Source organism: Malurus melanocephalus, unplaced genomic scaffold, assembly GCF_030028575.1.
Source record: "Malurus melanocephalus ecotype Western Australia unplaced genomic scaffold, MMel_1.1 scaffold_432, whole genome shotgun sequence".
Classification (NCBI taxonomy): Eukaryota; Metazoa; Chordata; class Aves; order Passeriformes; family Maluridae; genus Malurus; species Malurus melanocephalus.
This window is the reverse complement of record NW_026623664.1, coordinates 520,606-528,449: the sequence shown is the minus strand read 5'-3', so window position 1 is coordinate 528,449 and position 7,844 is coordinate 520,606.

Genomic DNA, 7,844 nt, shown 5'->3' with positions numbered 1-7,844 from the left:
AAGGAGCAGGTGAGAGAATGCACTGATGGCAGAGGGGAAGGCAGGACAGAAAGGAGACGCTCTGAGACTGAAACATCCTGCTACAGCTCTGGGTTCTGGTAAAAGTCTGCTGGTGTTTCAGCTTCCTGTTCAGTTACATGGAAGATAGGTCTTTRCTGCAGCCAGCACAGGCTCTGGTGACAAGAATATGCGTGTGTAAGTGATCCTGCTCTGCCTTTGTCCCCACTGGATCTTTCAGGAGAGTGTGTCAAACAAGTCCGGGAGTGGATCACAGCGCAGGAGTCATCCATGCAAGTGATCCCGTCCTTGGAAAGGGCAGAAGAGCTCACAGAGAGGCAAACTGTGAGACAGCACCAGCAGACATTCACACTCTCAAGGGTAAATATGTGTTATCAATGCAAATTTGGCATGTTTTTACAGTGAAAATAGGAACTGTACTCCCCAGTATGCCACTAAGAGCCATAAGCAGATCAGAGAGGAGTGGAAGCAGGTTCTGCACAGGAGGCCAAGCTCATTCCCCTACACCAACCCCAGTTCAGCTGCCAGCACTACACACACATATATGATTGCACTGCTAGAAAAGGTGGGACCTCAGTGCCATGGTGTTTTTCCAGGACTTTACACATCAGCTTATCAGCACATCTGAAAATACCTAGAAATTTTTGAGGGCGGTAATGAAATGGAGACCAGCCTGGGCTGGGACTCTTTATTGTGGTTAGCAGGGCAAATAAGTGAGCTGTGAAGTATGTTATGCCATTCTCCTTTCACTGTGCCCTTTATTCAGGGCTTTGCCTAAAAAAAACCATAGAAACCCCAGAAGTTTTACCACTGATAAATTAACTGAGTGTGGTTGCTGCTAATTGTGAAACTAATAGTCATTATATTTTTTTAAATAAAATGTTTTTGTGCACACACAAGCAAAGACACTTTTGAAAAAGAAGTTTGTTAAGTCTAATATAACCGTAGTTTGACACAGTAGTAATAGCAAAGATGTTAAAAAAAATAATTTTTTAAATTTAATTAATAGTCTGTAATTTACACCGAAAGGAAATATCCGTGGGGATGGTTTATAACACTCAGAACAAATTAACTGAAAGAAACAAAGGAAAGATGTAATAGACAATAGCAGAAATGGGGTATAAKAGAGAATAGCAGAAATGGGACAAAGCAAACCAAGGAATGGAGGCAAAAAAAGGCAATAAAATGAATAAAAGAAAGACATGCCAATTCAGAACAGCATGCCCTTTAAAGGAAAAACATTGAAATCATACAATGTCATGCAGACAGCTGTAAATTATTTTTCATTTGTGATGGAGCTTACTGAAGTTGATTTTTCAATCTTCTTATWTCTGAATCACACTAAAAAATCATCAAAGAAAAGTAGAGATGAAAACCAGGCTAGTATTTGTGGCAAGCAAACGCATGCATCAAATAGCAAGGACTATAAAAGCACATCAGAAAATTCAGTCTGACTTCAACAGGATATTCTCACTCCCTAAGGAACACCACTACACTTTTCTGCACAACATTCTGCTCGGCTGCTTGGCTGTCTTGTTTAACTCACTATAAAGCCTACAAATTCCTCAATTTCTGAGCATTTTTTTAAATACAAGATTGGCAGAGGTCCCTTAGGACAGGATGGCTCCAACTGCTGTACGATTCAGAGATCAAACTATGGTAGCACTGGGCAAGATGTCTCTTTATCTATACTTCAAAGCATGTGAAGAGACATCAAATATTCACTCACACTCTCATCCTTCATCGTTGTCAATTGCACCTCCATTTGTAGTAGGCCAAAGAATTGCCAAGTCACTTTCTCCAGAGACAAAATTATTSTTACAGACAGGGCAAAGTTGAGCAAGAAATGTTGTACACCTTTTTATGGAAGGGAAAACTGACTTTGAATCAGCAATGTGCATTTGTTCCCTCACTGAAGTCAATATCTGGGTATGGAACTTGAGGAACTGACAAATTGACAGAATTATCAAATCTATAGACAAAAAATGCATTGTTATTTCTCCATAGACAGTGGAGTCAATCACGAATCTTGCATTAACTTCAAAGCATTTAATTCTCAGTTAAGGATTATTTATCATGCTTTACTATTGAAAAAGGTAAGAAAATGGGTGCAAATTGCACTACAGCTTTCTCCAATAGCCCCTATATTTTTCTGGTGATGCAGGGAGTGCTGGATATCACTGAAGCTGTGGATTAACAATCTCCCTTATCCTTGCAGAGGTTTTTAATGCCCCAGTGTTTGTCCCAACTTACCAAACAGGGTAGGTAACCTGCACACCTGAGAGTTTGAGGTGAGCACAACGTCATTTTCACTGCTCAGTATTAGACTGCTACAGGCAGGAATTGAAACCACTGATGGCAGCCTGACCACTCTGGCCTGAGATGTGATGGGAAGTGCCTCACCAACATCAGGGCATGGAGAGCATCTTCCARCTGGGAAGATGTGGGGCTCGCAGGCAAGTTTGATGAAGATCTTAGTCAGAGAAGAGGAAAATAGCAAAAGTGAATTTTATTAGCTACGTTTTTTGCAAGCCACAGTTAACTCATTTGTTATGGGGTCAGCTCTGTTGGAAAAATATCCAGCTCCCAAGGCATTCTGGATCCTCCTGAACTGCTTGCTTTTGACCTCTAAAGCACAGTAGCCACCTCCTGTGACCACAGATCATAAAGTTGCCTTGCAGATAAAAATTATGGAACCAGGCATTTCCTTCCTGAGAGGAACAGCTGTGCTATCGCAAATAAATTTGTTTAAAGATCGTGGTCAAATGAGCCAGTTTAACATCATCAGWATGCTGCATTCCTGAATAACACAGACATGATCTTCTGCTTGGTGGGGTGGGAGGATGCTTTCCTCAGTTCTGGGGCTTTGTGGTTGARGCATTGAGATTCTTTCAGATTAGATTTAGGGATATATTCTATGATAGATTCACAACTCCCTTTTGTTCCTGTGGGAAAAATGAAACAGAAGGGCCTCTGTGTTATACTACTGAGATTCTTTGATAGTTTCAGATATTTTCTGAGGTTTGGCATCCAATGTTCAAATTCTTTCTAAAGAAGAGCCCATAAAAACAAGTTTTGGTAATAGTAAATACTATAAATTATGTGGTAATGAAGACAGGTTCCATGGGTAACCATATTTTTGAGCTACTTAAAWTATATGCAAAGTACACGTGTAATAATTTGTTTCCACATCTCTTAAAAATGCCACATCATCAAGACTTCATTTTACTCGTTCCTTGGACACACAAAAGATACAACACACTTGTGGATGTGTGCAAGCTTTCCCTCCAGCTCAGGTATTCATTGTAGAAGCTGAACAAAACATTATAAAGTCTCCAAATGTCCTTTGCCTTTGGAAAAATGCGATGGAAATTTTAGTTTTAAAGGTTGTGTGGTGAGATTAATGGTGTTTCCTGCCAGRAGCACTGCAGAAGGATATCTCTTCTGACACTAACGTACTTCTGCTTTCACTGTTGCAGGGTATTTATACATTCACGGTAAACACAGAGCAAGCCAATTCAGTGAAGCTTAGAAATGGTTGATTTGCATTGTAGCTAAAAGTCAGAGATCATGAGAATGGCGGAGCCCTGAGAATCTAGTGCTAATTTGAATAATATTTCAAAACCTTATTTTGCTAAGTGTCATTCAGGAGATTTGTGCAGAAAGCTTTACCGAGATAAATCTTGAAGATAACATTATTCTTGTTGCCTCTGATGTATGCAGGAGTTGATAGCAAGCTGATTTCCTTTTTCTGATGGATGATTACACACAACAGATGTTTTAATTTGATTATATCTATGAGATAAGCATAATGCTGCGTTAAGTCCAAACACATTTTRTAAGTTTTTCAAAATATTTTACAATGAATGTAACCTTTTGTAAATGTCCTTGCTTGAGGCTGCRTGTGTTCTCATAATGGTGCAAATTATTATTAACAACTTGAAACCAGTGATTATACAAAAGAAGAAAACTGCATTTAACAGTAGCTGTCATTCTGTGCTCTATGATAACCTAAATTAAGAGAGAAATACGATTCAAGCAGTGATACAGGGCACAACAGTTTCACACTGCTCCAAAGAGGACGATGTGTTCTTCAGCCAATGATACACAAGACAGGCTGAATGCCTGTCAAGAATGCTGAAAGGCCAATACTCCATGCCAAGCACCCTCAATCTGAAAATTAGCAGGCAAATGTCAGTTAAGTGAACAGAGTGCTGCAGGGAGCAGAGGTTTTGAGTTTCAAATAATACAGGCTTACAAAATTTGACTTTGATTTGAACTGAAACGCCAGAATTTCTCAGAAAAATAAATCTCTTGCTGCAACGAAATCAAACTGTCATATGTTGTTCCCATGTCCCCTTTTTACGTTACATGGTGAGAATAAAAATATTCAAAACTAATAGTCTGTCTCAAAACAAAACCCAATCTGTATCACAACAAAAACATCAAAATGGGGCATATCAGTTTTTCAAGCAGATTTCGTATTTTTTATTTTGAATGTAGTTATGACAAAACTTGTTCAGAGTCGTCAGTGTTTTTTATTTGGGTCAAGCTACTTATTCCAATTATTCCATTAATAGTTTTGGTAAGGCAATATCAGCATAATACATACCTGATTACCTTATGTCATTCCAAACAAAAATCACAGGCATTAACTCCAATGATTGCCAGCAGGTAAAGCATCCTGTAGCTTACTTTATGTGATATATACAGTTTAAAGAGCATTTTCTTTAGGATTCATGCCCTCTAACATCAGACACTTAAAAAGTAGATATGGGGGCTAATTATCCTCCCTATCATCAGCTCATTGCATCTAGAAGRTTTTAAAAATATCTAGATTCCTTTTCATCCTTGGATGACCAAGGGATCTGCTGCCACCATAATGGCAGTTATGATCATCCACCATTTGTCCTCCATCCTTTGTTTCTTGAACCTGATCTGGGACTATCCTATCACAGTCAAACATACAGGACTGCTCCATTAGATGGCAAGAAAGGTGATGGGTTGTCCCAGTCATTTCCTGGAACTTCACTCCAAGGCTGACTTTTACACAGCAAAAGTAAACCACATAAATCACCTCTACATAAACCAGGCATGAATATGATGTTGTGTTCGTGCAACTGTATGGGCCTTAATTCTGAGTCAGTGGATCTGGAACTATCCTGTTCTGGGATTCTTAAACAAAACAACACTGGAGTTAACAAACTGATCAAAATGATTGCTTTATTGTGCACATCAGCAGTTTGTGGCTGCGAGCAAAATGGTTTTGAACTGAGTGTATGTTAAGTACAGAGAAACAACAGTTTTTGATAACAATGCAAGTTTCGTAGAAGCTTGAAAATGTTCTGCCATGAGAATAATACTTTAGTTCACATGATATTTTCACAGAAATATGATACTGAAAGTTAAAAAATAGTTGGAATAACAAAGAGAGATCATTTATACTCAACAGTTATAAGCACTATTTTAAAAGCTGCACTTATAACCTGCAGCAAGAAGCAGTTAGCTTGTCTTCACTAGGAGGCCTTGAGATATAAGAGATACTGACTTGTTTGTTTTCTGGGTATATAATTCTAAAGCTCAGAAAGAAAACAATATTCAGTGCTTTAATATTTTGCCTTTCTAAGTGAGGAACTGAAAGTAGCTCTCTTTTCTTACCCTGTCAGGCTGGAATTGATTATTTACACCTCTAATTTGCTGCTCTTTGAAGGGGGCCCTTTCTCCACCTCAGTCAGGTTGAGGTAAAATACTCACAGTTTCAATCTAGAAGAAACTGCTATTTGAAAATAGAGAACTGGGAACTATGAAAAGGGAAATGGAAAGAAATTACCAGCTYAGTCTTGTTTCATATATTTTGTCCAGGGAATCCTGATTAAGCTGCATTTGGACCCTAACAGAGTGGCTTATAGTACTCTAAAAGGCAAAATATGAGCTTTTGCTAATAAGCCTTTCTGGGATAAATCTGTGAACCAAACTTGGTTTTACTTAAGCTTCCACATAGGCTATTGGTGACAAAGATACTAGTCTTCCACAGAGGATATCCAGGTAAGATTTTCCTTCCACACAAAAACTTTCTAGTAACACCTATCACTCTCATGGGTTCTATGAAAATCCAAAGCACAGCTGTAGCACAATCCTCACTGCATGATGTATCTGTGAAAACAAAGGCAATGCTTACATGGAAATAGCAAATTCCTGAAGAGTCCACCTGTAGCAGACTCCTCAATGGCTGGGTAATGGATGTTGTATCACCTCAAGCGAGAGAAGGGGCGGTGATGTCAAGCTGCACTCAAAGATGTGAGATTTGGAAACCTAAGTACAGCCCTTCCCAAAGCCTCCATCTCCTGCAAGTCCCTGACCTACTGCCAGGCCCTGGATGAGAGAGACTGGGCAGAATATGCCCATGTGGGAGAAGAGCCGTGGCACTTAAGTGAGGGAAAGAGATGCGAGGCGGAGGTCAGCTTGCCAAGTCACGCCTGGATCATGACAGGTTTGAATAGTAACATTGAATCTGTATTTACTGGCTTTTAAACTGCTTTTCCATKTTGAAACTTGGTCACCAAAAACTAACAGGAGAGTTCAGCACACACAGCCAACTTTCCAAGCAAGCAGCAACTCCTTGGCACCAGCAAGTTGACAGCTACAAGGARAGAGCAGTGTGCAGCACCCAGTATATACTTCTGGGGGTTGAGAAATGCTTTTGTTGAAGTGGATACTGAAAACACAGTCACCTTCTAGCACAGAGCTGGTGCACAGGAACTGATAAGARCACTCCAGTCTGTGCTCAAAGSGGRRTCCACARCTTTYYGTACCTCTGAAAGGTGGCAAGTGCYGCCTGTCTGAGYGAATCTTGACTATATTAAAAGKGGGTGAGGCACAGGAAAATGCTCTTGGAGAGGTTTATGAGTTCACACCATAAACTGAGACTTCAGGGTGAAAATATGCATTTAGGGAGCTTTAAAAAATAAATTTACATAAAATTACAATTGTTTCTTCTTAATGTCTGTTATAGGCCAATTAAATTCTTTATGCAAACATTTCCAAATTCAAACAGAAGTGATCTGGGACATTTAGAGTATGATCACGTGTATTCACCCTGAGGGCTTAAGCCTTTTTCTGAAATACTCAGATCTGTATCTCTGACTAGTGTTGTAACCCAGACAAAAGCGAATCACCAACATTCGAGCAATTGCCCTTAAAGTATCCCCATGTGCATCAGTTCACCCTTCAATCATGGCCCAGCCATTTAAYGCAGAGAGGAAGGAAAACTGTGAGCTGAAAATGAGTCTAAACACAACTGCTGGCTATGCAGTGGATGGATTTATACTGGCAGAGAGCTTGAGCCTTATTCTGGTTCAAAGCTGAATAGTTCTTATAGACCCTGACTGGGCCATGCAAAACTGGCATCACCGGTGTGGATTCACCCGAATCCTAAGTGCAATTTCCCCCTTGAGGAGAAGGCAAAATCTCTGGTAGAAGTTCCTTTGGAGAGAGAGATGGAGACAAATTTCATCTGTGTCCCATACACAGCATTTGAGACCAGGTAGCGCACAACCAGCCCATTTTGGAGCAAAATAGGAAGCAGGTTGTTTCAGTCAGCTTCAACATCTGCAAGCTGAGTGCCCAGCTAGTCTGTGTGAACATTTCCTGCYATTACCCTGACTTCAACCTTCCCTGCCCCCGGCTTTAGTTCATCTGGGGGTTACGTCCTTCTTTCGGATACCAGCTCTGCAGAGGGGAACAGGCTGCAGGCAGCATCGTTAAGGTCAGGATGCGAAGAGGAGCTCTGCAAAGTCTCCATGACCCAAATGACACGATTGGGTCCT